The 17296-nt window shown below is 43.7% G+C and overlaps 1 long non-coding RNA gene across 1 annotated transcript; it reads left to right on the top strand.

Annotated features, from left to right (window-relative positions):
- Positions 1–5875: 5875 nt before the first annotated feature.
- LOC137097256 (uncharacterized) lies at positions 5876–14443 on the top strand. The gene is made up of 4 exons (XR_010910089.1): positions 5876–6003; positions 8631–8868; positions 11857–12034; positions 13577–14443. It is a non-coding gene; the product is annotated as an uncharacterized lncRNA (long non-coding RNA).
- Positions 14444–17296: the final 2853 nt, after the last annotated feature.

Raw genomic sequence — 17296 nt, 5'->3', positions numbered from 1 at the left:
AAGGTCGCAGGTTTGAATTCAGAGAGCAGCGTGAGCTCTCGCTGTTAGCCCCAGCTTCTGCCAACCTAGCAGTTTGAAAACATGTGAGTAAATCAATAGGTACCACTCCGGTGGAAAGGTAATGGCGCTCTAAGCAGTCATGCCAGCCACGTGACCTTGGAGGTGTCTATGGACAACTCTTTGTCTTAGAAATGGAGATGAGCACCAACCCCCAGAGTCAGACACGACTGGACTTAATGTCAGGGGGAAACCTTTACCTTTTACCTCCATTACCTGGACGGAGGCCAAAGGGGGCCTAGACAGAGAGGGAAAGTCCATTTTAGGGGTTGGGGGTTGTTTTCACTGGTTATCACCCCTCCACTCTTTCCATTTAATCAACGAGGGCTATTTCCATGATGGCGACATTGGGGGGGATAACAGAAAAACAGGGGAAATTATTTTACTTCTTCAAATACCCCCCTCCCCATAGACTATCCTTCTCTGTCTAATGTCCCCTGTTGGCCTCCGCCCAGATAATGGAACAGAACCTTCCATTAGCCCAGAAAAACCTACAACAACCCAGAACCTTCTTTACTTATTGTTTGAAAAAATGGAACTTGAACATCTATATAAATAAAAATGTAATGTTCGTTTGTGGGATTAATATAACTCAAAAACCGCTGGACGAATTGCCGCCAAATTTGACCACAAGACACCTACTAACCCAAGGAGTGACCATCACTCAAAAACTTGTGATTTTGTCATTTGGGAGTTGTAGTTGCTGTGATTTATAGTTAACGTACAACCAAAGAGCATTCTGAACTCCACCAATGATGGAATTGAACCAAACTTGGCACACAGAACTCCCATTACCAACAGAAAACACTAGAATGGTTTGGTGGGCATTGACCTTGAGTTTGGGAGTTGTGGTTCATCTACATCCAGAGAGCACTGTGGACTCAAACTATGATGGATCTGGACCAAACTTGGCACAAATATTTCATTTGGCCAAATATGAACACAGATAGAGTTTGGGGAAAATAGACCTTGACATTTGGAAGCTGTAGTTACTGGGATTTATAGTTCTCCTACAATCAAAGAGCATTCTGAACCCCACAAACGCGAGAATTGGGGCAAACTTCCCACAAAGAGCCCCCATAACCAACAGAAAATACTTAAGGTCACCCAGTCCAACTTACTTCACCAGGGCAAGAAAACGTAAACAAAGCCCTCCTGACAAAGAGCCATCCCCCTGTAGATATAGATAGATATATGTGATTCACACACACACAGATAATATCATAGATTTGAAATGTTGAATGTTCATGAGTAGGCAAACCAGACAATCTCTATTATCAATACTGACAAAGAAACAGCAAGAAATACTGCTTACCCAAAGCAGAAAGAAATTACATATATTAGATTCCAACACTTTCTCGTTACTTTATTTTCCAGATCACTAGACTGGACCACAGCAATGCGTGGCAGGGAACAGCTAGTCTATATAAATAAAAATGTAATCTTCGTTTGTGGGATTAACATAACTCAAAGACCACTGGACAAATTGACACCAAATTTGGACACAATACACCTATCAGGCCAACAAGTGACCTTCACTCAAAAAATCACGGAAAAACACAGTAGAAGAGATTTTAAAAGCCAAAAAAATGCATTATAATGCATGCGCAAAACCACATATTTACACAAACACACATATATACACATATTTATTTATTTATTTATTTATTTACAATATTTATAGCCTGCCTTTCTCAGCTATACAGCAACTCAAGGCAAGTTACAGATTGGCATAATTCGATGCCAGGCATTCATAAAAGTGCAATTGAAAACAATCAACATGACAATATAAAACATATATAAAAACCATTAAAATATATAATCATCAGTGTCATCCTGTTAAAAACGTTATCCAGTAACATCTTCTGGCCATTCCATGTTCATCATTCATAGTTCCGTGTTATCTATTCCGCTGCATTCTCAAAAGCTTGCCAGGTCTTTTTTCCGGAAAGTCAGGAGGGAAGGGGCCTATCTAATACGCCTGGGGAGGGGGTTCCATAGTCGGGGAGCCACTACTGAGAAGGCCGTTTCCTTCATCTCTACCAATCATGCTTGTGAGGCAGGCGGGGTCGAGAGCAGGGCTTCCCCAGACAATCTTAAGCTCCTAGATGGTTCATAGGAGGAGATATGTTTGGATGGGTAAGCTGGGCCGGAATCGTTTAGGGCTTTATAGGCTAAAGCCAGCACTTTGAATTGTGCTCAGTAACAAATTGGCAACCAGTGGAGCTGACGCAACAGAGGAGTAGTGTGCTCCCTGAGTGCCGCTTCTGTTAGTAACCTGGCAGCCGCCCGTTGGACCATTTTAAGCTTCCAAAAGGTCTTCAAAGACAACCCCACATAGAGCGAGTTGCAGTAATCTATTCGGGATGTAACAAGAGTGTGGACCACCATGGCCAAGTCAGACTTCACAAGGTACGGGCGCAGCTGGTACACAAGTTTTAACTGTGCAAATGCTCCTCTGGTCACCGCTGAAACCTGCGGTTCCAAGCGATGAGCGATGAGTCCAGGATCACACCCAAGCTGCGAATCTGTGTCTTCAGGGTGAGTGTAACACCGTCCACACAGGCTTAACTCTATGCTCTGTTTGGCCTTTCGACTGACCAGGAGGACCTCTGTCTTGTCTGAATTCCAATTTCAATTTGTTCACCCTCATCCAGATCTTCACAAATATATACACTCACAAAACACATTTGCACAGACACATGCGTGGCAGGGGACGGCTAGTGCTCAATACAAACTTATGGGGGAAAAGCCAAAATGCTAAATTTGGGAGCCAAAAAGCGGGGTGCGACTATTGCATAGTGACAACTATTATGTACGGAAATACATCTCCCAAGGGCTCCTCCCTCTGCCCACCAACAAATCGCCTCCTACATGCAAATTCACTTAAACTCAGAGAACCCACTTACCACAATTTGCATATAACCCCTCTCTTTCAGGGGCCCCTCCCTCCTCTCCCTCCCCCAGCCAATTACCTCCCACATGCAAATTCCCTTAAACTCACAATCCCCTCTTGCCACAATTTGCATATACCCTCCTCCCAGGGGCTCCTCCCTCCTGCCTCTCTCCCTCCCCAGCCAATCACCTCCCACATGCAAATTCCCTTAAACTCACAATCCCCACTTGCCACAATTTGCATATACCCTCCTTCCAGGGGCCCCTCCCTCCTACCTCTCTCCCTCCCCAGCCAATCACCTCCCACATGCAAATTCCCTTAAACTCACAATCCCCTCTTGCCACAATTTGCATATACCCTCCTTCCAGGGGCCCCTCCCTCCTGCCTCTCTCCCTCCCCAGCCAATCACCTCCCACATGCAAATTCCCTTAAACTCACAATCCCCTCTTGCCACAATTTGCATATACCCTCCTTCCAGGGGCCCCTCCCTCCTGCCTCTCTCCCTCCCCAGCCAATCACCTCCCACATGCAAATTCCCTTAAACTCACAATCCCCTCTTGCCACAATTTGCATATACCCTCCTCCCAGGGGCCCCTCCCTCCTGTCTCTCTCCCTCCCCAGCCAATCACCTACCACATGCAAATTCCCTTAAACTCACAATCCCCTCTTGCCACAATTTGCATATACCCTCCTCCCAGGGGCCCCTCCCTCCTGTCTCTCTCCCTCCCCAGCCAATCACCTACCACATGCAAATTGCATTAACTCACAATCCCCACATGTCACACTTGGCATTTACCCTTCCCAGTAGCCCCTCCCTCCTCTCCCTTCCTGGCCAATCACCTCCCACATCCAAATGTCCCTAACAAACCCCTCCTCCCACCCCTCCCTTGGGGCTTGGACCCCCAAAAGCACTCCCTGACAATTAAATTGGGACCCAAAGGGAGCAAGCAGCCCCCTCCTCCTCTGGGGACCCCTCCTTTCTTGGGCCAGGGCTTCCCTTTGGGGGGGAGGGAGGGGAAGGGGCCCCAGGGGCTTACCTTGGAAGAGCCACAGGAACCTCCTCTGTGTTTTCGGGGCCCACGTGGCGGAAATGTGGGCGCCTTGTCCAGGCATTCTGCAGAAGTGGAGGGAGGCAATGAAGGGGGCCCTCCTTGCCAGAGCAGGGCTGGCCCCGGGGCCCCAAAGGGAGCGGGAGGGGAGGGTTCCCCGAGGGAGCGTGGCCCTTACCCTGAGCCATGTCACCAGGGCCGTCCCAAGGGGAGCGCGCGGAGGGGCCTGGGTCGGAGGGGCATCTGTGGGGGGCGGCTCCGGCCGGACCTGCCTGGAGAGCCCTCTGCCCATGATGGCGCCCAGGAAGGCAATGGCAGGGCCAACCGACTCCTGGCCCTTTGGAACCCTCGGTCTCCATGGCAACCAGGTAAACACCTCCGGGCTTGGAACCTGGGCAGGAATGGAACCTTTTCAAAGGAAAACAACCAACAGCCAGGAAATGCTCTTGGGAGGGAGGGAGGGAGGGAGAGTGGCCCTGTGCGCCTGCCCTTTTCCTGCCCCTTTGCCTTGGAGGGCGGATTCAGGGGCCACAGGGCCCCCAGGAGCCCCACACGGAGACCCCCTTGGCTCCTCTTCTGGGAGGAAAGGTTTCTCCCTCCGGCTCTGGAGGCTCCCTGGTTGTTTCCAAGGCCAGAGGCTGCCAAGGGGGTTTGTCTTCAGGTGTTGATATTGTTGTGATACACCATGAACTTAGGCCCCATACACAAGACCATAACTTCTGATGTGTCAATCACAACTCTCATTGTCCTCAAGCACCATGCCTTCCTGGATGATGGGAGTCACAGTCCAACAACATGAAAGGCACTGCAGACTACTTCAACCAGAGAAGTCAGCCATAGCAGAGCACCTGATGAACCAGCCTGGACACAGCATATTATTTGAGAACACAGAAATGCTGGACCACACCAACAACCACCATGTCAGACTACACAGAGAAGCCATTGAAATCCACAAGCATGTGGACAATTTCAACAGAAAGGAAGAGACCATGAAAATGAACAAAATCTGGCTACCAGTATTAAAAAAAACTCTAAAATTACAACAGTAAAACAGCAGAGAGGAAACAACCAGGCACATCTTAACATCTCTCAACAAAAGATTCCTCCAGGCTCAGCCAGGCCTTCAAATGCTAATGAAGGTGGTCAACTGAAACATTCACACCTAGCTCCAGCAGAGAAGAGCTCTTTGCCCCACCCCAGTCATTCCACAGATATATAAACCCATTTTCCTAATTCCAACAGACCTCACTACCTCTGAGGATGCTTGCCACAGATGCAGGCGAAATGTCAGGAGAAAATGCCTCTAGAACGTGGCCATATAGCCCGAAAAACCCACAAGAACCTAGTGATTCCAGCCATGAAAACCTTCGACAATACATCTATGTTTTTATTGGTTTTTATTGTTTCGTGTGATGTTATTTATGCTAACTGTTTTCATTGCTTTTTATGTTGGGGGGCATCAAATTGTGTGATTTGTAAACCGCCCTGAGTCACCTTCGGGCTGAGAAAGGCGGTATATAAATAAGATACATAAATAAATATTCCTGATACCGACAGCACAGCAGACTAAGCTCAATATCACACCAAATTAGTATATCGGGCTATTCCATATTTTTACTAAATGGAGTCAGACACAACTCTCCTCTCCTCCCTTCTTTCAAACACTTCCCAGCTTAATGTGGTGAAGTCCTTTATGTTATGAACACAGTGGCTTTCAACATTTTAAGTGTAGCCTTGAGTGGAATTTAGTAAATGTGACTAAATGGTTTGTTTGCATGTGACTAAATGGTTTGTTTGCATGTGGGATTTTTCTTTGCTACTTTAACCCTAGTTTCCTTCAAGAGACATTCAGAAGCACCAAGATAGTCCCATTCTGTTGCAACAGAAAGCAAGGAAGGCAGCCTTTCTTCGTGCTCGATATTTGAATCTGAGGTGTTGAAATTAAGAAAGAGGCCTCTTACAATCGAGGATCTGAGTTGGATATATCTTTGAGAACCAGAGGTAAGTCTGGTGAAAAAGTCTCTGTTGCACTTGGTCGTGCAGAGCAATTGCTTGGCTTATTCCACCCTCTGTGTAAGTCTCAGCGATTGAATGGCGATGAGGAAGCAAATAAGGGGGATTAATTTAGGATGGGAGTAAGCAATAAAATAGCCTCTAAAAAGAAAACAAGATAATAAGGTTTTGCTAGGTCCCTAATAATAGGAGAAAAGGTCCACTGTAGAGGACTATGATCTCCTTATTAAAAGACATAATCTCCTTTTTCAAATCTGCAAAATAAAGATTTTATAGTATTTCTGGTGTGTGCTGCAAGGATGGAGCTAGTCAAACTATGGAGAAAAATGATAGAATTTCTCAATACAGAACTGGTGAACTAGAACACCAATAGCTTTGTCTGAAATATTAAAAGAGAGGAAATGAAAGTGAATTTGTTCAAGGTTATATGTGCTGCATCCACATTGATGCAGTTTGATACCACTTTCACTGCCATGGCGCCATGGCATTTGTAGTTTGCGAAGATACCAGCACTCAATGGCAAAGAAGGCTAGTGACTTTGTGAAACTACAAGTCCCAGGATTCCAGGGAATTGAGCCACAGCAGTGAAAGCGGTGTCAAACTGCATTACTTCTACAACTTACTGTGGATGATCCCAAAGAAACCATTTATCAGCTATATGTGCCAAAGTAATAGCAAATTTGAATGATCCTCAGATCAAGTGAGATTTTGGATAAACGACTATACCTTGTTATGGTATAATGAAGACCAATACCAAGGTTGTATATGTTAAATAAAAACTCATACTTCTGATCATAATGTGGAGGAGCTAATATAGGTCACCAGTTGAGAAATTAAGTTTGGACCACACCCGGTGTGGTGTGGCTGTGGCTGTGTGTACTAAGATACGCTTTAGCTCCTGTTCCTGCTTTTGCTTTTGCTTCTTACTATCTCTCCTTTGAAAGAAAAAGAAGTCATGCTCTTTGGGTCTTGCAACGCTTACAAGAACTATGTAAGTTTGTTACACCATAAGATTTGTTTTTGATGTAACATTACAAGTTTGTGTTTGCTGAAATGAGTAAAGTTTTCTGTTTTTCCTTTTGCAACTGTGCAAAGTTATTGTGTCTTTGTGGGACTAGACTCAATTCCGCTTGAAATGCAACAGGTATCACTATTATTAATAATAGAGTAGAGAATAATTTATTCAGAAGAGGATTGACAGATGTAGTTTATAATGATCTGCAACTCAGCCGATAGGAAAAGGCAACATTTTAGGATGTGATTGGTTTCTGTTCTGTGATATTGTAGATATAGTAGATGTTGTGGAAATTTAATTAAAACTGTGCATGTAATTTTAAAAAGAAAGATCGGCAAAACAGAATATGAACAGGGTTATTAAGATAAGTAAAGCTGACTCTACCTTATCCAAAATGCTCAGGACGAAAAGTTTTAACTGTGTGTATTTTGTTATATGTATTTTAATAGTGTTGTATTCGATCACTCTGTTTTAACCCTTTTGGGACCCTGTCTTGAGCTGCAAGAAGAGACACAATAACTTTGTACGTGAAACAAAGTTTGTGTACAATAAACCATCAGTAAACAAAGATTTCACTCCCTCAGTCATCCCACTGGGCAATTTTACAGGATTTTCCCCCCAATTCATAATTCTTTGTAAGGGATGCTTAACCTATAATGGTAACCTGATGTATAAAATATCAGAATAACTTGTTCCGATGTTCTAACCTTTTAAAACTCATTTTTATCATATATATATAGAGAGAGAGAGAGAGAGCACATTTTGCCCATCTCATTCTATTAGGACTTCTATGTCTTTTAGCAGAAACTTAATATGGATTCATTTTAGTGGAGCTATAGATTTTTAGAGAGGAATTCTCTATGGAAATTTCTAGTTCCTCCATGACTGGAGGAAGTTGAACATAGAGTCACACAAGAGGACCTAGAGATTCCTAGAGAGAATATGTTCATCAAGTCCATGAATAATCAGATCTGCAGAAGTAAAAACCGTCAATGTGGAGGAACAACTGCATGTTTTGGAGTGCCAGAAGCAAGGCAGGATCTGTCAGGGAACTAAAGCCATTCTCCAGTGTTTGGAGACTCTGATTTAGGAAAAGGCTGGTTCACAGTCTCCATGGTAAAATTTTGTAGTCATCATGATCTCACAGTGTGGCCTGGCTGCTTGAAGATGCACTATAGATGCCAGCACGGAGTAACACTAAGAAAATATAAATATAATAGATATACTGGAAAGTTCCCCTAATTATATTTCAGAACTTTTGACATAAGTTGACTTGAAGGCACATAAAAGCAATGAAGCTGGTATTAACAGAAGTTATGATAGAGAACAACAAACCACTGTTCAGTTAACCTGTTTTTTAAAAATCATAAGTGATCAAGGTGCATACACTTTTCGGTAGAGCTGTTGTCCACATTTGGAGATTAATTGTATTAACTGCATAATTGTACCATGGGAAACAGAAAAGACCACATATTTTCTTTAAATTCCTTTGAGGAGACAAAAGAATTACTATTTCCAAAGCAGAAATCATTCCTCTGCCAATTGCACAATGCAGCGAGGTTCATAATTTTGTTCTACTTATTGTTGTTTCTCTTTTTAGGTCAAAGTTATCTTCCTGAAATGTCATTCTATAAGACAACTAAATCTTTGGCAAAAGAACTGGACCCACAAGGAGATTTGATCCCAGTATGCAGCAGTATAGACCATGAAAATTATCGGCCATTTTGCCTGCTTTACAAAAAGATAAAGACTTCATGGTGGAAGACTGAGCCTTTTCAAAAAACAGAATACAAACTAACCGACGTGGTTTGTTGTGACTGTGATGCTGTAAAAATTAGGTAACATCTAAGATTCAATGATAAGAACATAAGGACAGTGCTGAATCAAGCCAAATACCTTTCTAGTTTAGCATCCTGTCCCTTCTTGGGCTTTATTCATTGATTCTTTTACAAAAGAGGAAGATATTCTTAAATTTCATTTCACAATGCATTTAACTGTAGAACTCATATACTCAAGTATAAGCCGAGTTTTTCAGCATATTTTTAAGGCTGAAAAAGCCCCCCTCGGCTTATATTCGGGCCGGCTTGTACTCAAGTTTACAGGTAATTTTCTTTGTATCTATTTTTATTTTTGAAATTTACCAGTAGCGGCTGGATTTACCACCTTTAGCTTATACTAGAGTATATACAATATATGGCTAATCCAAAACATTCCTGATTTAATATGTCTGTCTTCTCCTCAGTGAATCACTGGGTGGGGACTGGAAAATAAAAGGAAGTTAATATAGGCAGGTTATAGCTGAAGCTTCCGGGCCGTCTTCAAGGGCAGCCCCACGTAGAGAGCGTTGCAGTAGTCAAGGCGGGATGTGACCACAGCGTGTACTACCGTGGCCAAGTCAGACTTCCCGAGGTACGGGCGCAGCTGGCGCACGAGCCTGAGCTGTGCAAATGCTCCCCTGGTCACCGCTGAAACCTAGGGATCCAGGCTCAACGATGAATCCAGGATCACACCCAAGCTGCGAACCTGCGCCTTCAAGGGGAGTGCGACCCCATCCAGCACAGGCTGTAACCCTATACCCTGTTCGGCCTTGCGACTGACCAGGAGTACCTCTGTCTTGTCTGGATTTAATTTCAATTTGTTCACCCTCATCCAGACCATTACAGCGGCCAGGCACCGGTTCAGGACCTCGACAGCCTCCTTAGTAGCAGGTGGGAAGGAGTGACAGAGTTGGACATCATCTGCGTACAGATGACACCGCACCCCGAAACTCCGGATGATCTCACCCAGCGGCTTCATGTAGATATTAAACAGCATGGGGGACAGTATAGAGCCCTGTAGAACCCCACAAGTCAAAGGCTGTGGTGTTGAACAGGTGTCCCCCAATAACACCTTCTGGGTGCGGCCCTCCAGGAATGACCGGAGCCACTGCAAAACAGTGCCCCCGAGGCCCATTTCCGCAAGGCGCCCCAGAAGGGTACCGTGGTCGACGGTATTGAAGGCCGCTGAGAGGTCCAGGAGCACCAACAGGGACACACTCCCCCTGTCTAGCTCCCGGCGCAGATCATCCACTAAGGCGACCAAGACCGTCTCAGTTCCATGTCCCGGTCTGAAACCAGACTGTGCCGGATCCAGATAATCCGTGTCTCTCAAGAATACCTGGAGTTGTGAGGCCACCACGCTTTCCATGACTTTGCCCAAAAAGGGGAGATTGGAAACAGGCCGAAAGTTGTCAAATTTAGTGGGATCCAATGATGGTTAAAAATTAAAAGCATAAGATTAAAAGCATAAGAAAGAAACTTGGCATTCAGAGCTGCTTTGCATTGAACATTTTCTTATACTCCACATGAGAACCTAAGCGACTTTAGGAAAACTCACAAACGTTCATGTTTATTGACATGCATGAAGAGGCAGAAATGTCCTGAAAGGAGGGAACTCTGAACATGGGCCAGCAATCATGTTCAGAACTCTAACCTCTTATCACACTTTACTCCCTTCTTTACAACTGAAAAAAGGTGGGACGAGAACCATCAAAGTTTTCCCGTCCTGTTTCATTGCTCAACCATCAGCAGTCTCTTGTATCCTATGGGGTTCCATGCAGATCAGTAGGATCCCCATGGAAAGCAATGGTTTAAACCTGGCTCACTATATCTTGTATCCTATGGGGTTCCATGCAGATCAATAGGATGCCATGGGAAGATAGGCTGTAAACTGGCGACAGTCTCATTTAATGTAAGAGGCTTTGGGCAGGGCAAGGAATCTCTTGGTTTTTCAATATTGTTGTTTCTTGTGATGAATGTAAAAGATGACTGTATTGCCAGTTTTCACGTGAGTGTGATGGGGAGGTAGAACTCCAAACAAGAGATTTTCTCCCTTATAGGGACAGTATCCTATGCTTTCCCTTCTCAGGGCGGTTCCAGACAAGACTTTAATGTTTGCCCAACTGGATTTTAAAAACCCGATTGGGCCCGCGTTAGAGTTCAAACACCCCCCCCCCCCAAAAAAAAGCTCGTACTTTTGGAGGGGGGGGGGGTCCGGATGCCCTGCCGGATCTTCTGGCAGGGCACTCAGACACAAAAGAAAACCACCAGAAAAAACTTTAAAAGAAAAAAAATACTTGTCCAGCATTTTCCTGCTGCCGGCCCTATTCTGGCACATAGAAATAATGTGCCAGGGGAAGTGGGGGGGAGGGAAGGAGAAAAATCGCTCCTGGCCCCCCTTCTACTGGCACAGCATTTCTACGTGTCAAGGGAGGGTTGGCAGCAGGGAAATGCCAACTGGGTAAATAATTTTTACTTTTTAAGGCTTTTATGGTGTTTTGGGAGGGGGCGGGGCTGTCTTGGGATTTTCGGGCTCGAGGAGCCCAAAAATGAAAGACAGCTGTGTGGGTTGGGACCGGAAGTCACACAATGTGATCCTTGGACCAAATCCACACAGCGCCCACAGTGCTGAAAGACCTGAGTCTTTTCAAGTGTCAGATTACTTTGGACAAAGCAGGGTTTTCCTACTTTGTGCCGAAGGAATTCATTTTTACCTGAGGTGTCATTTGGACGCTCCAGGGTAAAGATTTATTTATTTATTTATTTATTTATTTACGGCATTTATATGCCTCCCTTCTCACCCCGAAGGGGACTCAGAGCGGCTTACAATATATATTTTCATACAATATATTATATTATTAGCATTGTACATTGAGTTTTAGGCACTGTGTGGATGCGCCCTCAATGTGATGAGGTGGATAGTTTTTTAAATTGTTCTGATCCTCAAGCTATCTTTCTTTTTTTTAATGCTTCTTTCAATCACATACCTTCTTCATTTTTAATTTCCAGATGTCAAAGATGGAAGCTACCTTACCATTAAGGTAGAGGTAGATGGAACAGTGGGAGCACAAATTTCTGGACCTGGTATAGCCGATATAGAGGCCAATGTGTCCATGTCCTGTGCAAGGTCTTTGAAGGTGAAAAAGATAGAATTATGTCCCACAATCATCAATTCTGTGAAAAAGCTGTAAGTATATTGAGCTTGTGAACCTGATTCAAAGCCAATAGCCGCTGGGTGAGATCATCCGGAGTTTCGGGGTGCGGTGTCATCTGTACGCAGATGATGTCCAACTCTGTCACTCCTTCCCACCTGCTACTAAGGAGGCTGTCGAGGTCCTGAACCGGTGCCTGGCCGCTGTAACGGTCTGGATGAGGGCGAACAAACTGAAATTAAATCCAGACAAGACAGAGGTACTCCTGGTCAGTCGCAAGGCCGAACGGGGTATAGGGTTACAGCCTGTGCTGGATGGGGTCGCACTCCCCTTGAAGGCGCAGGTTCGCAGCTTGGGTGTGACCCTGGACTCATCGTTGAGCCTGGATCCCCAGGTGTCAGCGGTGACCAGGGGAGCATTTGCACAGCTCAGGCTCATGCGCCACCTGCGCCCGTATCTCGGGAAGTCTGACTTGGCCACGGTGGTACACGCTCTGGTCACATCCCGCCTTGACTACTGCAACGCTCTCTACGTGGGGCTGCCCTTGAAGACGGCCCGGAAGCTTCAGCTGGTTCAGCGCGCGGCAGCCATGTTACTAACTGGAGCGGGTGGCAGGGAGCATACAACGCCCTTGTTGTCCCAGCTCCATTGGCTGCCGATTTGCTACCGGACCCAATTTAAGGTGCTGGTTTTGGCCTACAAAGCCCTAAACGGTTCCGGCCCAAAATACCTTTCGGACCGCATCTTGGCCTACGAGCCCACAAGGACCTTGAGATCGTCTGGGGAGGCCCTTCTCTCGATCCCGCCTGCCTCACAGGCACGTTTGGCGGGGACGAGGGAGAGGGCCTTCTCGGTGGTGGCCCCCCGGCTGTGGAACACTCTCCCTGCAGACATCAGACAGGCGCCCTCCCTCATGTCCTTCCGAAAAAGCCTCAAGACATGGCTGTTCGAGAAGGCATTTAATTAAGTGCTATAACAATGTGGTAAAGATGACTGGAATGGAACAAGGAATATGAGATTGGTTATGATTCCACTATGAGACGAAGCGGATTTTTAGTGTAGTTTTTGTAATTGTTATGTAGTTTATATGTTGTTGTAATTGCCTCTTTGTAAATTGTCTTTTATATGTGTGTACACCGCCATGAGTCGCCCTAAAGGGCTGAGAATGGCGGTTAATAAATGCATCAAATAAATAAATAAATAAATAGCACATGATATCTTGTACATGTTTCTACTCAGATATGATTTGATTCCACAGTCAAGTAGAACTGATTTCCAGTTCCAAAACTGTTTTACCAATTCTTCTAATCTTAGTGTAATCACTTTATCCCATGCACTATCTCGGCCTTGTGACTTCACTGGCTTTCACTGGCAAAAGGGAAGGTGTGTGTAAAATAGTATAGGTTTTTTCATACTTTGATACTAGAATCCATATCCATGATGGTCAAGAAATTCATTCAATAACACCTGGCAAATAATGGAAGTGTTACCTTTAGCTTTTATGTAACCATTGTTCAGTGCAATCTGTACCGTTGCTTATATTTTTGATAAGGGATGTATGTTTTTTTCTGCTACAGAAAAATCGACAGGGATCATGAGTTCATTAAACAATCCAAGAAGCTTAACTACGACCTGTATATTGTGACTGAGGCAGTCGAGACTGTGGAAGATGCAGAGATTGAGGAATCCAGCCAAACCAAAGGCGCCATCTTTAATCAAAACTATCTCAAAATGGGGGTGAAGGTTGGATTAGCATTGCTTCAAACCATTCATAAATTTCAAGGGAGTAAACAAGGTGTCTCCTTTCACACCGATGCCATGTTCCTTGAAGTTGATCCAGGGTTTTGTTTATTGTTTTATCTTCTAGGGCACCAGAGATAGTAAGAAGACAATTCTTATCCCAAAATCTTGCATTCTCGCATTCAGAACCAAGAAACTAAAAGTATTAAAGGAATCATTAGGTAATAGATGTTTATTTACAATGTGATCCTTAACAGAAGTAAATTCTTCCATCCTTTCTTTTCTTGTATGTTAATTCTGAGCATGGGCAGAGCTTGCAATTAATGCATTGCAAATAATTTTGGAGGGGACATTTTCCTTTTGGCAAATGCTTATCTTTTCTATGTGACAAGAAACATTTGATTCATTACAATGCCCATCAGGGCATGGCAACTATTGCTGCTTGTTTAACCATATATACTCGAGTATAAGCCGACCTGAATATAAGCCAAGACATCTGCAAGAACTGGGAAAACCTGTTGACTGATTGGCTTCTCTCCCCCTTCTTTCCCTTTTCAAAACATTCCAGCCTGGGAAGAGAAGCAGAGCAGAAGCAGAAAAGAAAACAAATTGTCTAGCAGAGGAAGATGAGAGAGAAATATATCATAGACTAGCCGTCCCCTGCCACACGTTGCTGTGGCTGAGTCTGGTGGTCTGGAAAATAATTAGCAAGTGTTGGTTTCTAATATATGTAATTTCTTTATGCTTGTGGGTAAACAGTATTTCTTGCAGTTTCTTTGTCAGTGCTGATGTGGAGATTGTCTGGTTTGCACACTCTGAAACATGCACCATGCAAATTGTCCTTCTTTAGGGGCCCCTTTCAAATCTATGATACTATATCTCTCTGTGTGTGAATCACATATATATCATATATATCTATCTATATCTATGGCTGGATGACTCTTTGTCAGGAGGGCTTTGTTTACGGGTTTTTTTTTTTTTTGCCCTGGTGAAGGGAGTTGGACTGGGTGGCCTTAAGTATTTTCTGTTGGTCATGGGGGTTCTGTGTGGGAAGTTTGCCCCAGTTCTGTTGTTGGTGGGGTCTAGCATGCTCTTTGTTGTAAGTGAAATCCCAGTAACTACAACTCCCAAATGTCAAGGTCTATTCCCCCCAAACTCCATCTGTGTTCATATTTGGGCATATGGAATATTTGTGCCAAGTTTAGGCCAGATCCATCATTGTTTGAGTCCTCAGTGCTCTCTGGATGTAGGTGAACTACAACTCCCAGACTCAAGTTTAATGCTCACCAAAACCTTTTAGTGTTTTCTGTTGGTCATGGGAGTTCTGTGTGCCAAGACAGGATCAATTCCATCATTGGTGGAGTTCAGAATGCTCTTTGATTGTAAGTAAACCATAAATCCCAGCAACTACAACTCAAAATGAAAAAAGAGAGATGATAATGGTGGGGTTGGGTTTTTTTTACGTATAATGAGAATGGTGAGAATGTGACTGTGGAGGTTCAATTCACATACACTTTCTCAAGCCATCTGTTTTTACATTCTGGTCTGGAGGAATCCCTTACTCCCTAACATTATTGCTCACTTAACACCTTGGAATTCATTACAAAACAGGCTGGTAGGGCCATTGACATCCATTGTCTTGTACCAATAAAACAATCAAAAACAATTGCTTAATTAAAAACCATTTTATTGATAAAATGCTTGATAATATTCTAAAATACCTACTAATGCTGTCTATGCAGAGGTTAATCAATTTGCATTCAATTATACTTTCTTCTGGATAGTACACTGCCCTACTGGCAATGTTTGCAATCAAATGTTAATCTTCAAAACTCATATTGTTTTTTACATTTATGATTTTTTTTTATTTGCCTTAGGTCTTTCCTACTATTCAGATGATAATATAGGAACCTGGCGTTTTGCTGAGTCAGGTAAGGAAAGTTTAGCAAATTGGTTTAATATTTAATATTTTATTTTTCAACATCATTCACACATTAACAGAAGTGTTTTCATACTGCCAGCATTCTTCCAAAAATGCATCAGAAGGATAAATGTAATTTCTTTACCTAGTGCCTTAAACCAGCATTATAGATATTTCCCCAAACCAAAAGGCATTTCAAAATATAAAATAATTCAATAAAATTAGAAAACCATAGTCTGAAACGAAAGGAACTGAAGTCAATCTCCATGGAACATTATATGTAGCATCTTTAAGCTAATTTGATCTGGACCACAATTTTTAATTATATCTGGAAACCTATTGGTAGCTAATTTGAGTCTTATCACATAAGAACAACAAGACGACTTGGGCTAGCTTTCATCAATAGTTTGGCTGCTGTATTCCAAACCAGCTGATATTTCTCGCGCACTCTTCCTAGTCAAGATCCACATCTACCTGATATCCTTATTCCCACTATGCTGTTAAGAGCACTATATTCCATTTTAACTGCCATGGAATTCTAGAACTTGCAGTTTATGGAGAGGTGTTGTGCAGTCTTATCCAGAGAGTTCTTGGGCCTTATGATGGCACCACCGGGAAGATTAAGAGAAAACTATATGTGTCTGGCTATTTTCCCAGTGACCATCGGTATGCCCTAAATATACTTTAATACCTCCAAAATAAAACTCTAGAGACGAGACTAAAATTAACCAATGAAGTTTACTGAATCAAAAACAAGGTATACAAAGGTGCAGTGAATCAAAACAAGGTATACAAAGGTGCAGTTTGATTCTTGATGGTATAGAATCAGAATAGTAAGGAACAGGTATAAGGTATAACTGAGGTAAACATAGATAACAGGAGGCTATGAGGTATAATGGTGGTATGTGCTTTGAGGTAACAACACTATATTTTCAATGACAAATACAGATGAATTCTTTATAACATATACTATAGACTCTAAGGCAAATACATTCTAATCTATGAGGCAAATATGTGCTAATGATGGCCTGTTCAGACTGTTAAGCCAGACCAGACACTTTCTGGCTAACGACTACAAGCTATGTCCAAACAGAATGGAATGAAAGGTCCTTCCACCAGGCTCTGGGCCAGAATGGGCTGAACCAACAGAGCTTGGCCTCTAGGGGGATCCTAAGCTACTACTCTAAAACTTAGTAGAATGGAACAGTCCACCTCCAGGGAGCAAACAGAGGGGTAAAAACTAGGCCGAGACTTCACAGGCCTCACTTAACTATGAAGCCCAGGCTGCTATCATGACAATTAAAGTAGATTACAGCACTAGAGTAGTGCAGTGTGATAAAGGAATCACTTAGATGTCACCACAACATGGAGAACGATAGAACAGTCAAATTCCTTTCTGTGGGAACCTAATTGACCTACCAATCCACTCCCTGGGAGGTGCTTACAAGATGCACCAGATTATTCTCCCTGCCTTTGTGTGAATGAAACCCCTCCAGAGATGTGTGAGCTGAACATGCTCACATGCCGAGTGGGAAGGGAGCAGAGGCAACCATGGATCCTGCTGCAGATTATCTTGAAGGGACGGGACTTCCTGCTGAGTGGGGCTTCGAGGGGCAGCTGTGGGATGGGACAATAC

The sequence above is a fragment of the Anolis sagrei genome, chromosome 6, assembly GCF_037176765.1.
Source record: "Anolis sagrei isolate rAnoSag1 chromosome 6, rAnoSag1.mat, whole genome shotgun sequence".
Lineage (NCBI taxonomy): Eukaryota > Metazoa > Chordata > Lepidosauria > Squamata > Dactyloidae > Anolis > Anolis sagrei.
This window is presented reverse-complemented; position numbering and strand designations above follow the sequence as displayed.